A 16,942-nucleotide genomic window follows, 5' to 3' on the forward strand; every position below is an offset into this window, starting at 1 on the left:
GTTATAACAGGAACTGGGTGCAATGCTAAAACATAGTACAGCAGTGTGCACGTACACAGCTGTCAGTTTCAGGCTCATGTGCTCCTCCAACTCTTCACTTTCTCTGGTGAGCCTGTGAGGAAATAGGAAGATCCTGGTTCTGTTTAACAACTAACCGTGGTTACTCACTTTGTACCAGCCAGACAAGCCATGGTTATCATAGAATAGTAGACTGGGAAGGGTTCTCTAACGCCACTGAGTCCAACCCCCTGCTTTATGCAGGACTCCAAGTTACAGCATTCCTGACAAGTTCACACATTCCTGGGGTTTCTCTCAACCGCAGCTAACACTAACCACAGCTGCTGGTTTGGACATAAACAAAGTCAGCTGAAAAGAGAGGTGGCATGTATTGTGTGCTAGTGCTCCTCCAGTCATGAAAGTTGGCAGATTCTTCCCACAATGGCTTTCTAGCCATTTCTGTAGCTTTTTTTTTAGAGTGAGGATAATGAGGTATTATATTCTGAGGGCCGAACATCTGGAATAAAGGCTGCTGTGATTCAGCAATTGATTCAGCAATTGCGCTATACCGCAAGTGCTACTTTGGCATTGTATAATGCAACGTATCTATAGGCAGCACATGCAAAACCTTGCAGAAATGCTCCTATAAATGACATTTCCTTTTTCCTGCAAGAAGGGGCAACATGAAGGGGCTACTGTCAATGGGTTTGTGCTGGCACGGGGGCCCTTGGCAGGTGCCAACCACATGGGACCCCAACATCACCCTGATCTCTAGCTTAGAACAGTGGTTTTCAACCTTTCTGCAGTTCGGGACCAGCAAAAATAGGAAGATCATTTTGGAGACCACTGAGGCAGAAATAAAAAGCATTACAATACACAAATTAATATAGTATTTTGTGTATTGGTTTTTAATTCCAAAAATGAAAATTCTCTAAAATTACCAGAAACTGAGCAGTAAAACATGCTAATAAAAGAATAAAATATTGGAATTAAATGTAATCGAATACAATTGAAATTTTTAGAGAGCAATATGTAATTCAAATAAGGCTACTGGAAAATCTGCTGTTGCTTCTTTCCAAGAATACTAAAATTTACACTAGCAAAATACAAAATCAATATAAATGCAATATTATGCTCATAGCAAATACAAATTCAAATACAATATGCAGAGCGATACAAAGTCAAAGGAAGTTACTTGATATGATAATATTCATAATGTTAAATACTGAAATACAACAAACCCCCATTCACACCAGCCCCGACTGGCTGAGAAAACACCCTCGGCACCAGCCTGCCTCTGCACTTCCCTTCCCAGCAGAAAACACAGCGGAGAAGGGACAAGGCCCAGTCGCTGGGTCTCCGCCCGGCTCCCGGCAGGGTTCCCACTGAGCTGCTCTTGCCTCCCCAACCTCCTTGGCCGAGGAAGGGGTTTGGAATCAGCAGGGGGGCGCAGTGAGCCCCGTGCTCGTCCTGGCCTTTTACTGGTCTCTTTGAAGGACCTGCTGGAAATGGTGGTGGGCCAGTGCCGGTCCGTGGACCGGCAGTTGAAAAACTCTGGCTTAGACAATGTTAGAGAGGATTCTGGAGATTATGGGGAAAAGTCCATCCATGACCCGTTGCCGCAACAGTTAAATAGGAACCTCATGTACAACGACAGAGGAAGGCCATCTCCTCCTCTCTCTCCCACGGAGCTTCACACTACAGATGTGGCTGTCTGCTGCAACGCTAGACCAAACGAACCCTAACTGATCCAACAAGGCTTATGCGTGATCTCAAGGGAGAGCCCTTATGCAGGGTCCATCATCACCCAGGCTCAGCCCATGCTGCCTCGTCGATGGGCCATCCGAGGGCAAGACCACAAGGGTCCCACCAGCTCCGGCCCTTTTGGCAGTCCCAGCAGAACGGCCAGCGTGCCATGCTCTCTTCCACCATGTGGGAGCCCAGTCGCCGAAATCTAGACCGTTTTGTACTGGGGGAAATAAGTGAACAGAGAGGAAATCTTTTCTGATTTTGCAGAAACTCAGTTACAAATTGGTATTTATCCTGCTGTTAATAAGAACAAAGGCAGGCTTTGCTGGTTTGCTTGGTTTTAAACTAGTCAGAAAAGCTTGCACAACAAAAATCAATTTTAAAAATATTGCTTTTACTACTGTCTGGGGAATATGCAGAATAAGATAAATATTCTTTGGACTACCCAACAAAGCCAGACCAAAACAAAAAGGCTCACTGTAATAAAAGCACTGTGGCAGAGCACTTATCGGCCTAAGCAAACACAAATGTATTTACAGCAAGTGAGGCCGATAAGAGTTTGAAAGCAAAATCTCTCCTTTCAGAAAGAGTGAAGTGGAATGAGTTGATTGTGTTACACTGGCTGATGTGCAATGCATCCTGAGGATGACTTTGCACATCTGTGCAGAGGATGCCCCTTCAGGACTAGAGTAACTGTCTTTTATTTATGGATTGGGAGATAACACACGTTATTAATATGCTGCTGGTATTTTATTAATATGCTCAATAAACCTCGTGTTCAAACATAGGGCTGCACTCACCTTGCTCTTGTGAGCACTACCAGATCACCCTTCCCCAGCATCCAATATATAATCACGAAACGTTAGGCGGTCCAGGTGGCAGTGGAAGGCCTTCCCAGAGCCTCAGGGGAGGCTGAGACCCCTAGGAAGCCTCCCACCCAGCAGGGACAGCTGAAGCAAAATGTTGCGCCATGCAACATGGGTCGGCTGCCCAGTACGAAGAGCAGCAATGGTTTTCTAATTCTAAAAGTGACTAAATAACTTACATGGAGTATGAGAAGGACACTGTGAGTCAACCTGAGGATCTGGAAGGGGCTGCTTGGGCCTCCCAGCTTTACTTTCAACATCCCTGAATGGAGCACTTCAGTGTAGCCTGAGTAGGAATAAGAATAACACCCTCATAACTTCCATGCAACCTGAAGTGCCCAATCCTGTCTAATCTTGATAGTTAAGCAGGGTTGGGCTCAGTGGAAAGCTGGATGGGTGACTTAACATGTTGTGAACTGCCCAGAGAGCTTTGGCTATGGGGGCATAAACATGTAATACCTCCACGCAATAATAAACGTATTAATCAAGAATCAAGAAGAAAGACATTGAGAAATGCTTTAGTTGTTTCACCACCCAGAGAGTCCTGCTTGGGACTATTGGCTACCATTTTATAAATCAACAAACAAACATGAGGACAAAAACAGACTCTGCAAGGAAACCCATTTGAAAGACGATTGAGCCTACCCAAGCTTTGATGACTCAAAGCAGAACTTTCACCTAAAGTATCTTCTCACCAGAAAAGCAAACAAGCCACTTTTCTTTTTTTAAAGGTCAGGCAAATATCCTTTTGAAGAGGAAGGCATAGTATAGTATTTGATACCCTTTATGGCACTGCATTTGTCAAACTCCGAGCATGCCAGGAAACAAAATAGGAAATTAAAACAGAAAGAAGCAATATTTCAGTCTTATGAAACGGTTTGCTGATGGGGTCTGTTTATCTGGGGGAAGTACAAGATGTATGCCACCTAGAGCAAGGCACACTCTTGCTCTCGTTCCAGGCACACAGCCATGTATGAATCAAGCCAAGGCCACAAGTGAGCTGGAAGCAGGCTTCCACGCATGCAAGCAAAACCCCCACAGCCCTTGCAGAGGTCCCAGCCAGAAGCCGGCCCTGCATGCGTGGGCTGTCTCCCACTTGCCTAGGTCTAGGGTCACAGGGAAAGCTGCATCTAGCTCCCCACCTCCTGCCAGTGGTGATTTGACTGGGGTTCTGTGCATGCAGCACCAGCTACTGTGCACAGCTAGACAGGGAATTGTGTCTTTAAGGGCCAAAACTGGCAGTCATTTCAATGGCTATGCTGCAGCGATGCCCTTTTTCCTTGTCCTTTTAGACTCTATGGGATGCCCAAGAGGTGCAATCCAGGCATTAAAAGCCCTTCCACCATGCTAGGCTCCTGATTTGGAAGGGGCTGAGGCTCTACCTTACTCTAGAGTAAAAGTGGACAACAGGAAAGAGACGCTGCTGCTGGACATACATTTCAGGAACGCCTCTTTTGGTTCACAGATTCTTCCACTGCCAGAACCCAAATCAAACGGATAAGTAGTTGCCACTGCAGTCTTAAACCACATGGGTGCCTTTCTGGATGAGGCAGTCAAGAGACATCAGTGAGGAAAGAGCATGCATTATATATATTCATATAAACTAAAGTTTGTTTTTGCTAGATGCAGTAAAGTCATCTCAGATTTATGGCGACCCTATGAAGGTCCTGTCCTTCACAGCCCTGCTCAGACCTTGCAAACTCAAGGCAGTGGCTTCCTTTATGAGATTCATTCATCTGATAGTTTTCTTTCTCTTCTTCTTCTGCCTTTGACTTTCCCTGGCATGACTGTCTTTTCCAGTGAGTCCTTCCTTCTCATGAGGTGCCTAAAATACAACCCCCTCGGTTTCGTCATTTTTGCTTCCAGGGCAAGTCCTGGCTTGATTTAAATAGCCCAATTTAATTGTGTTGTTGCTATATATCTCTAAATGTCCAATTTGGCTTCAAGAAGTGGTTAAGCCGAATTATGGAGAACAGCATCTAGCAAAGTGGATCAGAATACCAGCTACAGGTGGAGGTGAGGGAAAATGGTTGCCCTCAGCCCCAACTTTTGAGCTTTTCAGAAGCATGTGGCTGGACATTATTAGGAAACTGCTGGTCAAAACAAGCTGTTCTTCTGATTTAGCAGTGCCCTTCTTAGGTTCTTTATTTTTGCATTCAATAATCCCAAAGGAGCTGGGTAAAAATGTCACTCACTCCGCATTTTGCATCCTCTCCTCTTTTTTCTGTTGAAATGGTCAGCATAGCACGCTGATATTTTGCCAGAAGGCATCGTCAACCATGAGGCTACATTCGGGGGTCTCTCTCTCTCTCTCTCTCGCACTCTCTCCCTCATGCACACACATACACACACAGATTGGTACATTAAAAACAAGAATCAGTGTACAATTGCCTTAGTATGTTGACTGCCCAAGGGGATGGAAGCTGCTCTGACATTCTCCACTTCTGTTTCATCATTCTCAGGATTATTTAGTGATCGCTTCCCTTCTGCAATTCCCCCAAACAGCGGCACTTAACAAATGTTTTACCAGAAGGCAACACAATGGCTAACAAATTGTCATGCTTTGTGGATAAAAAACCCCATCAGCATTTGGAACATCTGCACACACCCCGTTCCATGACCATGAGGCAGACGGTCTGTGCAGGACTGGGGAGAGACAGGGAGAATTGTGGAAATCCCAGTGCCTATAAATTGTAGGATGCGTGTGCTAAGGAAGAAAGTTGTTGGCACAAAGTTGAACAAAAACAATTCATTTTCCTGTCGTCTCCTTTAAAAACAAAAAACAAAAACAAATAATGTTTCAATCCACTTCCATTTCACTCCCCTCTAGACAATTTCAACCTATTCAAAACAACTCTTCCATTCATATCTGATGTTTCCATCTAGTACACTGGCCTGTTTGCTTGCATGAAGCCTTATTATCTGTCTGACTCATTTGGTCAAACTGTAATCCCTTCAAGACAAGGGATTATATTTCTTTTAATTCTGTTCAAATGCTGTTTTCGAGACAAAGGAATACAATACATTCTCCAGAAGTGTGATTGCCTGTCCCCTTATCGGCTATCACCACCATCAATCTGCACGGCAGTCTCACTGAGCAAAGTTGTTTCGTGACCTTTTTGGCAGTGGATCCTCAAGCACAAACAGGGCTGTGCATGTGTTACACATGCGCAATCGCTATGAGCGGATTTTCGTTTCAGCAGCTTCCCCAGTAACTCAGGTCCAATGTACCGCGCTGTGATGCCAGCAGCTAACACAAGGCTTGAAAGCATAAGCATAATTTAAACGTCAACCTTCAAGGCGGAGGAAATGACTCCTTAAAGAAAAGTTATTTCACAGCCAATACTTGTACGCCCTGCAAATGCCACACGCAGCAGAATACAAAATGAACATGAATAATTTTCTTGAATCTTTCCTGCACCTCTTAACAGCTGTCAAGTGTGAACAATGCAGGAGCAGCGCATTTCAAAGCAGCTGCAATAGTAATTATCGGGTATGTTGCTGAAGGAAAACATAAATCAGTAGTGTTTGGCAAATAAATAAATAAATAAATAAATAAATACAACCAGTTCAACTGTAACTCCAAAATATATTTGCAGGATGGGTAGCATTTACAACTGGAATCTTATTCAGAGCTAGAACCCAAGAGCTTCTGCTCTGACTGAAGGATAACTGGACTAGAAAATAAGAATATTTATTAAGGGCACAACTCTACATGTGTTTAGACAGAAATATGTCTGAACAGAGAATACATACATACATACATATATATGTTTAAACAGAAATGCATATTTCAGAAATGCAAACAGAACATGCATGTTTATACAAACATAAGTCTAAGCATGCTGGGAATTGTAGGACAATTTTGTAGGATAGAATTCTGTCTAAGCATGCATAGGATTCACTGGACTGAGAAATAAGAGTCCCAGTACTTCAGACATTTTTTTAGGGTGCAACCCTACATATGTTTAGACAGAAATGCATTTTCAGAAATGCAGGCAGAACATGTATGTTCAGACAAATGTCTGAATTTCTGGAGGACAGATTTCAGTCTAACCATGCATAGGATTGAGCCCTTATGTATTTAAAACATTTTAATCCTGTCATATCTTTTCCTAGAAGCAAAAATGCCAAGACTGAGGCTGTCATGTTTTGGGTACCTCATGAGAACGCAAGACTCACTGGAAAATACAATCAAACTAGGCAAAGTCAAAGGCAGCAGAAAAAAAGGAAGACCAAAGATGAGATGGATTGACTCCACCAAGGAAACCACATTCTTGAATTTGCAGAAACTGAGCAGGGCTGTCATAGATAGGACATTTTGGAGGGTCACCATAAGTCAGAACAGTTATTCCCTAATTAGTTTTGCATTTAAAGACTGCTGGCTTAGTGCATAAAACCACTTCTTACTAAGAAAAATAGATGCTTAGCTTTCTTGCTTTACACAATTGGGATACAGGCATGGTTCTGTCGAGGCTTTTGCCTCTGTATAACTGTCTATGTATTTCAGCTACCTCCTTCTCACTGCTTTGGAGCAACTGCAGATGATATTGTGTTTCTTTATGGAGCACTGAACTTTTACTCAGTGGTGATGAGAGACTATCCATTGCTAACACGATCCTTTTGTCAAAAGATGAAGGATGAGTTGAAAGATGGATTTTCCACAGGTGATGTTGCCACCTTCAAACAATACATGATTCACAGGGAAAGTCAAAGGCAGAAGAACAAAAAGACGACCAGAGATGAGATGGATTGACTCCACCAAGGAAGCCACATCCTTGAATTTGCAGAAACTGAGCAGGGCTGTCATGGATAAGACATCTTGGAGGGCTTTCATTCATAGGATCACCATAAGTTGGAGAAGACTTGATGGGACATCACAACAACAACTTACTTCTAAGGAGTGCAAGGGAGAGAAGATGGTTCTTTCCTCACCCTCCATTTAATTTTCACAATGATCCTGCAAGGAACATTAGGAATGCGGTGAGTGGCCCATATCAGTCAGTGGGCTGAGCTGAGATTGGAACTCAGGTCTTCCTGGTCTTCGTATGACACTTTGCCCACTCTAGGTCGCTGTGAGTTGTATGCAGCCTTAGGAAACCTGGGTTTAAATCCCTTTCCACCCATGAAGTACTCTGAGTGACCATGGGCCCCCTCACAGCCCTCAGGCTATACCTACCTCAGACGGAGGTCGCGAGGATAGACCGGAATACTTCTCATGGACACAGCATGCTTCAAAATGCCAGTTTCCGGGGAACAACACCAAGAAAAGTTATTGTCTTTATGTTCTACTTGTGAGGTTTTAACAAGCATCTGTATGGCATCTGGGAGAAACTGCACTCCAGACAAGACTCTTGGGTTTGAAGCGACTCACACATAATTTTTACCAGCTACCTCAAAATCACATCATCACCAGCATTTTACTGATATGCTGCTTTGCACAAAAGCACCTGCAGTAGCTCACAACACAACACACCAACACAAAAACAAGAAAGCACAGCAGTGCACTGATTACAAGAGTGGCACATCATTACAATCATGAACCTCTCAAACAGTTCATTTCACTAATACTAACATTATTACAGTCAACCATGACAAAGCAGTATCAATTTTTATCCAACATGGCTGCCAGCCAAATACACGAAGCCCTTGCTATGCATTAAGGCATTAAAAATGCAAGCTGCAAACAGCTGTACCAGAGATACAAAGTGCGGAAAACAGTAACCAGATTTCTTTCTTTCAGCCAGCAGCAGCAGATCTTTCCCCATGTTCCACTTCCTCAGGCTGGTGCAGTTCTCAAGACTCCAAGACAACAGTGGTGGTATGTAGTACGCTATGGAAGCACCTGCTCTTTCAGAGGGCCAAAGATGTGTCCTTCTCCTGGAAGAACTGGCTCTTCCTTTTTTAAACATGTTGATCTGGTTATTTCCTGGTAAGCCCTGAGCAATGGAAGTTTATGCATCCAGTGCCCCCTTTTAAACCCAGCTCTCAACCCCGCCAAACTTTAAGGAGCAATATTCAAGAATGAACATCTGTAGCAGCTGGGTGCATTTTCCATACACTGAGGATGCTCACTCCATGTTTCTGGATGCAAGAACAGCTAGGAATTAGGATGGCACAATGAACACAACAGAAGTTTCTACGGCACTGTTGTTTCATGGACAAATCACACGCACGCACCCTGTAGATCAGTGCTCCCTAAGCATTTTATGAGCTAAAATGACAATGAAAGACTGGGGAGAGATGGGACAAAGGGGCGAGTCTTGGGCAGGCAGCAATATGCGCCTAAAATCGATTAATTGGGAATGAGGATTCAGGCATTAAGTCAGAAGGGTTGTTAAAAAAGAGATTTCTGGAGGGATTCAAAAGAGAACAACCTCTCCCAATCCAGTCTCCTCTAGCTGCATTGGACAAGAACTCCCATCATCCCCAGCAAGCTGGCTGGGAGGGATGAGATGTCTGTTCCCTGTGACACTGCTGCAGTTATCGAAAGGGCCTCTCCTGATTTCATTTAAGTGACACTTCATAGGATAGTTCAACTGAGACAATTACATTTCTCTTCCTGCTTCTCTCTGTTTCATGTTCCTCTCCCTCTGCACTCTGGTTTTACTTCAGAGCTTGTTACATCTTGATAAACCTGGAGATGGCAGGTTGGGGAAGGTAGAAAGCCATTCTAGGAATAAGAAGTTGTGAGAATACCTTAGAAAACAAGAGCCTATGGGTAGCAGACATGAATTGGGACAAATTGGAGGGACAAAGAAAGACAGAGTGGGATGGGCAGAGCATTAGAAATAAGGATGAGGAACATCTGGAGATGAAGAGGAAACCGCTGAAAAAGTGGCATGGCCAAATGATGGCAGCAGGGAGATTCTTTGGCAGAAGAGCAGATGTGAGCCACTTGGAGCACTCTTGAAGAGTTTCCTACAACTTCATTCATCCCTCACTATTGGACGTGTCTTCTAGGGCTAGTGGAAGTTGCAGTTCAACCATCTGGAGGCCCATGCACCCCACAGTGGACCTTGGGACATAAATGAGAGGCCCGAGGTGTGAGCTGAGAAGAGCAGCACAGAGTGCAGAAGGTCTCTATATTCAGAGCAACTGGAGATCTGGATGAACCAAAGTTTTCTCAAATGGGATGCAAAGAGGGAGGTTCACAAGGAAAGAAACTGTAAGAGCAGCCTAAGAGGACAAGCAGGAAAGGAGGAGTGGCTATGTCAGAAGACAAGAGGGAAGTTAAGGAGGAGAAAAGGGAGAGCGCGCTTTAGTTCTTCCTCGTCTTGAGTCCACGCTAAAACCACCATGGCTCCCAGTCGCCAAGGAAGCATTTCCTAAGCTCACTCTCAAGATGCCACACAGCATCTCAGAAGAGCCCAGGCCTGGAATGGCAGACTTGCCCCTTCGATGCTGCTCACATCGCTTGAATCAAAGCACAGTCAATGCAGGAGAGAGAAACAGCCTTTTAAAAACCAGAACATCGTAGGGATTAATAGCCCCAACAGCCACTCACGGCTGGCATTGTGATCTGTGAGACCGTGCCATCAACATCCCATGGTCTGATTCTTCCTGCTGGCTGTCCCCAAGCACAGCTAGTGGGCTGAATGATGAATTGTTCCAGCTTCAGCCAAAGGTCAACATAAATGATTTACAGGCAGAGAAAACATTATTAGAGCGCGTGACTATGAGTTTTTAGACAGGCAAAAGGCCTACAACTTGTGGCTGGAGCCTGCTAGGAGCTGTGGGACACTTTCTGAGCAAGCCTGAAGAGAATTGCATCCTTGCTCACTCTTGAAATGATAAGCAAGCATTGTTTTTAAAAATCCCCAGAAAAATCTGGCACAAATCATTTTAATGGACTTAATAGTTATTACAGTGTTTTGTCATCTGGCCAATTAAGAAGAGCAAGGACAAGATGGACAGTTCCCCCAGATTTTCTGCCTTAGCTTCATTTTGATTCAGTCTCTTCAACTTTTTGTGCAGCATGATAATGACATATTGGTGCTCTGATACAAAATAATGTCTTCAAGTTGTACAGCCCTTCCTTAAGGATGCACATGTTAATTATTATTACGAAATGAGCCTTGGGGCATTTTTTACGTTAACTGTACATGAGGGCAATTAACAAAAGATGTGTAAAACCTGAGGAGTGGGACATAAATAAGTGGGAAATATTTTTTATTATCACTACAAAAAGATACAATATAATTTATGGTAGACCTTATCTTGAATTTACAGCCAAACAGCTGGAAGCAGTAATAAACTTTTAACTGAAAAAAGTGATTCAAACGATGCTGCCACACTAAAATTTAACCACAATGAAAACTCAAATGTCCCGGTTTTCAAGTATGGTCGCCAGATCAGCAGTGCAACTCTGTAAAGGCTCTGGAAGATGTGCGCCTTTTTGTCCATCCGTCAGCATCATGGTACCAAGGCTGTGAAACCCAGACAACTGAAACTTGGCATGTATACTAATGGGACCTTAGAGATGTACACCTCATAGGGTTTTGTTTTTAAAACATCCTAATCAATTTTAACTAATTTAAATGTGCTCCTGTGGTTGAAGCTGGCAGTAACATCTTTGGCCACTAGGTGTCCCTGAGGGGTGCATAACTTTGCAGTTCTTAAGAGTTTGAAGCCAGGGAGATTGGCAGGCTGAGGGAAAAAGGTTTATGTCTCTTCCTTGCTCTTTACTGCGGGGCAGACGCACTTCTCAGCTCCCCTGCCTCACAGGGCTATGAGGGCATGCCTAGTGGTGCCCACAGACAGCCTCTCACTGGGGGCACTGGGGGCTGATTACGTTGGTTTGAAGACTTCTCCACGCTGACAAACCAAGGGCTATTCCAGCTGGGCCTGTTCCTTAGTAAGCATTAAATGGAAGCAAGTGCCAGCCAACCAACATACTCCACGGTTGTCAGCAAGCCAAAGCGCATCAGGCCTCCATCTCTCTTGGTATGGAATAAACCGCGCTGTTAGAAAATGAGGGCATTATGGGATTTGGCGGAGGATAAAGAATGCAATTATCAGTGAGGCCAGAAGGGCAGTGAATAGACACAACCATGAGGTGGAAGTAATATGGCAATAAAGCAAGCTTGTCCTGCACCCCATGTATCAGAAATTTTACAGATTACACTCAAAGCAACAATTGGTGTGACCCTTGTGGGAAGATTAATGGGCCATATAACAACTGATGCTGAATAGTATTCTTTATATAACAACTCACTATATTCACTGGTCTTTTATGTATATGCAGAGTTCCAATGACAGCTCCTTGTCCTACTGGAGGTGCCCTGTCTCTTTACTGGACTTAGATGTGTGAGTTTATTTTTTAGGGCAAAACCAGGAGATTAGAACACATTCAGCTGCCCTCTGCATTTCTCTTCCCGAGCTTTCCCATATCATGTGGTTGCGGGATCAGCAAGGTTTTGGGTCCGTGGGGCACACCTAGAAATTTGAGAGACTGTCATGAGCACCACCATAAAATGGGTGCTACCAGTGCGAATATCTAATCACAGAAGTGAAATAACCCTTCCATGGGAAATTAAGATGGCAGAAACTAGATGGCAGCACGCTGCTTTGATGTGATGCCAGCTGATAAGAAAATATGTATTTTAGATAAAAATGGGCAGAAGGAGAGTGTCTCAGTGGGTATCATGGGAGGTGTCTGTGGGGACGCATTGGTGACTACCCTGATGCAGTTTAAGAGGCATGACGTGACATCACATGAAGTGCTGACCTGCCCTGTCGAAGGAAGTGGCAACCACGGGACACCACACACCATAGGTGACATCGCATCGCATGCGAGATCTGCTCATATAAAACCTTGTCCTTCCTGGAATGAGCCCTGCTCTGGTATGTCATAAAGTTGTATAATCTACATTCTTTCAAAAGGCACAACAGTTTATAATAATCAGATATCTGCATCTTAGAAACACTAATACACGAATCACAGCAAAACAGCATTTGTCACAAAGTCTTGTCCCCTTTTAAAAGAGCCTAGGGAAGCATCCATTCATGGAACACAAATAACATTGGGCTCACATGGACGCATCCCACACGGCCATCTATAACTCCTTGGCAGGACGTTTAATAAAGCCTTGCGGTCAGGTTTCTTCATCCAAGGAAGGGGTGGGCAACTTCTGGAGGCAGCTACATTTGACATCTGAGGACCTTATATTATTGTATTTTGATTTTAAAGATTGTAATCCATCCTGAGATGCCATGCATAAGGGATGGCACATAAAGTTTTACATAAATAAATATACAGTCCGCTCTGCATCTATCCCACACTTCCAGGGGAAGTGGCCATTGCCACAGAAATCACAGCAGTTCTGTGGGGAAACAGGGTGTGGGGAAGCCCATATTTTGTTCCTGTGCAAAAGGCTTCTCCAGGTGGCCCACTTAGCAGTTGTTTGACAGGCTGCTGGGAGACCCATCTGGCTGGGAAACAAAAGCACACTGCAGTTTCGGAAGTGACGGCAGCAGAGTTGGTGACAACAGGGACCGGGGCGTGTTTGAAGAGCAACGGTGGGCCACCCAGTGTTAATCCTGGTGCCAAGGAAGAGAAGATGGGAGCCCAACAGGGTTCGATGGGGACTGTGAACAGGGAGTCCGCTGTGCCCGAAGACAGAACGCCTGTGAGCAAAGGCAAGAATACCTGGCCAAGGTGGCCAAGATCTCAAGAGAACTGCCACAGATACACCCTGCATGGTCCTGTATGGTACAGTGTTCCATAAATGCCTTACTTTAGTCAATGAGAGCAAACACATTCATTTCGATCCATTACCTTCTCCTTTGCAAACTGTACGGTTAACCAAAATTAGATTCCTGTCTCACATGTTAAATAGTTACGTGATCGTGAATTATATGGAGAAAGTACAGCTAATGCATTGAGATAAATTTGCAATCTGTATTGTTCCCTGTCGGTTGTTACAGCCAGGGAAAAACTGATCAAATTGTACATGGGAAACTGCCATTTCCTGCAACAGTGATCACTTGACAGGCATAGGAAAACCACTTGGGGCATGATTTCCTTATCTGTATCCTGAACGATTTATAAATTCAGGCTATGAGCTGCTGTTTCGTTAGCCTGAATCTCTAAACTTATTCAATGTAATTCTTGTGATTTGTTATGGCCAATGTCCTTTAAACAAATAAACCTTGATTATGGGCCATGAATCTCTAGGCTCCCATTTTTTTAGAGTTGCTTTTAAAAAGATAATAACTCTACAGTCAAAACCTGCTGAGATCACAGAACTCCTGGAAAAGCTGAAGCTGTAGCAACTGAAGCAGGGGTCAGCCGCTCACTACACTCCAGGTGTTTTGACAATTCCCATTGACCCCAGCCATGATGACCAAGTATTATGGGATCTGAAGTATAAACATCTAGAGGGCACCAGGTTGCCAGGCCCTGGGATAGAAAATGTTAGGCCAGGGTAACATGAGTCCAGCGCTCCAGCCTCTTCTAATTGCTAGGTCTTTAAAGATGATTTTTACTATTCGATTACGTTGGCCCTTGCTTATTATTCTTGCTTTCCAATCATCGGTAAACTGACAAAGGTGGAAAACAGCAAAAAGCAAAAAAGGCAAAAGAAATAGCAATCAAATTCCTGCTTCCTCATGCTCCTCACACACACACACACACACACACACACACACACACACACACACTTACTTTCCAGTAAATGAGTGTCATGAGAACAATCCCAAAGATCCAGCTGTGAGTGGAAGAACGAAGCACAGCGCCCCCACACCCCATGATCAGCGCTACGAAACTGCCGTAACTCCTGCATTGCAAACATGTTTTTTTCTGGGAAGAGGCAGTGCTAAGGTCATGCCGGAGCCCCCCGGATCCTCTACAAAGTAATGGGCAGGCCCTCAGGCACCTGAAGCAGGCAGGCAGGCAGGCAGGCAGGCAGAGGGGTGGAGGCTGCAGTTGAGCAGCCTTAACCGGCAGTACGAAGCTCCCTAGGTCCAGCTAGTGTGACTCGTGGCAGCACTAGGTGGCCCCCTCCAGGGAGAAGCTACCAGCTCCGGGAGATTTTTGTATCAGCCTAATGCTCGGGTTTCATCTGACTTGCCAAGACTATGGGCCGTGGGATCGGCCAAACTGAAGGTCTCTGGCACCCCCTCCTCCAACCAGCAGCCGAGGACGAGGAATCGGCTGAGGAGCCGTGCTGTTCTGCTTGGCCCAGCGGCACAGTCCACACTGCGCATGCAGAAGGTTTGGAATGCGGTCCGGAGGACCTCCAGTTGTCCTGGTAGCAGTGGATGGGGAAGAGCCCTGCCCAGAGACCCAAACAGCTGCCGGCGGCCAGGCCAAGAATGCAACATGCTGATACAAGGGACTGTTGTGCTTACCAGTGCATCCAATGTGGGGCTCAGCAAGGCAAGCAGGTACTTCCCAAATATTCTGAACTACAACTCCCATCAGCCCCAGACATCAGGGCCCATGGGCATCGGAGTCCAAAACATCTGGAAGGCACTGCATTCCTTACCGCTGTTCTATGTACTTCAGAGTAAATCACTAAAAGGTAAATTTTGTGGCCTGTATACTCTATCTAAATAGGTTTTATGTTTCTTTCAATTATACTGGCAAAAGAGAAGGGGAAAGTGTCGTGCCAATCACAAAATTCTACTGCACCACCCTTTGGATTTATTGATCTGAGCACACATTACCTATACACTTTTAAGACTAATTTCACAGCCACAGACGCTAGCTCTGAAATGGTGTTAGTACAGAAACACGTGTGCCCTGACATTCAATTCCAGCGAACTTGGTAGAAAAAATGGGAAGTTGGTGGAAATATAACCATCCATAAAAAGAGGGTTTTCTGGACAATCAGATGGAAAATCCGGTTTTAAAAGCTGCTCCAAAGGCTCTTCCGGGGTCCATTAATGATTACAGGTAGAGGGCCTAGAGAGGTATGGTACAAAGGTGCTATCCTGCGCATGGGGATACTTTGCAGAGCTCTGCCAAAGGGCTTTCGACAAAGCAAGCCACGGGTTGGGCACAACTACTGAACCCTGGAGCTGCCACGAGCCCTTCTGAATCACCAGTGGAGCTGCTCTCTAAGGAAGGGTACGAATGCTTTTATCAGTGTGCCAATATTGATTCGGTTTAATTTAGGTTGTGTGCCTCCAACCCTGCCCTGCTGAACTAGAAGCACCCAGCGAATAAAGTCACAGCTGTGAACAGGAAGGGCATGTCCTGAAGAGCAACGACGGGGTGAATAAAGAGAACTAATTAAAATAAAATTGCTGAGGCTTTAATCCAACAGTTGATTGCTAGGAAATCCCTAAATTGCAAAGGGCCACTTTTTTTCTCCAGAGCCAACATAAATGAGCATGAAAACTGCATACATTTACATATACATACACGCACACAGCCCTACCTATTTTGACTGGCATTTGCTTAGGAATTGGACTGCAGAGTATGCAGGGGGAGAGAAAAGCGATTACAGGAAGGCAGTGCAAATAGGTAGCAGGAGGATGAAGTTCTGTAGTTCAGGGGTGGGGAACTTCTGGAGACTGGGAGCCAAATTCTCTCTCCAGGTACCCATTAGGGGTTTATAGCACTCCCTGCCAATGTTGATGGCAAATTCACCAACACAGTGGAAAGGGCAGCAGGGGAAAAAAGGCTGGGGGGGGGGATCAAATGCAGCCCACCCCGGCTGTAGTTCTCAAGGTAGAAAATATTTTAAACCCTTGAACTTTACAACAGCCCAGGTAGGGAGGGAGGGATGGAGGGAGGGAGATTTGACTAAATATTTAACTTCTGGTATTCTTACCCCACTTTTGTCTTTGGGTTGATACTTAGGGAATGGTGGAGGTAACTCAGGCCAGAGGGCAAAATCTGGCAGCCCGTAGCTAACCGCGCACCCCCCCCCCCCCACACACACACACACACGCACACCACCACTGGATTAAGGGTGAGGTTGCATGGGTTTGGTCTCTTTAGGGGGGAAATGACAACTGGAACATGTACTTCCCATGTGACAAAATACAACTGCGGAAAAGTGGCTGTTACTTTTACTTACGAGGCTGCAGCTTTTATACCAATAAGGAGATAAAGGACATCCTGTTGGTGGGCGGTGCAGGTCTCCAGGTAGGTGATTTTGACCCAGTTCTGGACGGGGTAGCAGGCCTGCGAAAGGAGAGGGTCCGCATCCTAGGAGTGCTGCTCGACCCAGAGCTGTCACTGGTGGCGGCAGTGGCAAGGAGTGCTTTCCTACAACTTTGACTGATCCATCAGCTGCGTCCTTACCTGGATGAGCACTCCCTAGCAACAGTGATACATGCTCTGGTAACTTCCCGCTTGGATTACTGCAACACGC

At 45.0% G+C, this 16,942-nt stretch overlaps 1 protein-coding gene across 6 annotated transcripts in view; it reads right to left on the bottom strand.

Moving 5' to 3' along the window:
* Nucleotides 1-16,942, bottom strand: part of EPS8 (epidermal growth factor receptor pathway substrate 8) — a 151,570-nt gene that overhangs the window by 86,739 nt on the left and 47,889 nt on the right. The gene's annotated exons all lie outside the window — the stretch shown is intronic.

The sequence above is a fragment of the Varanus komodoensis genome, unplaced genomic scaffold (assembly GCF_004798865.1).
Source record: "Varanus komodoensis strain SLA01 unplaced genomic scaffold, ASM479886v1 scaffold8, whole genome shotgun sequence".
NCBI classification, from domain to species: Eukaryota; Metazoa; Chordata; class Lepidosauria; order Squamata; family Varanidae; genus Varanus; species Varanus komodoensis.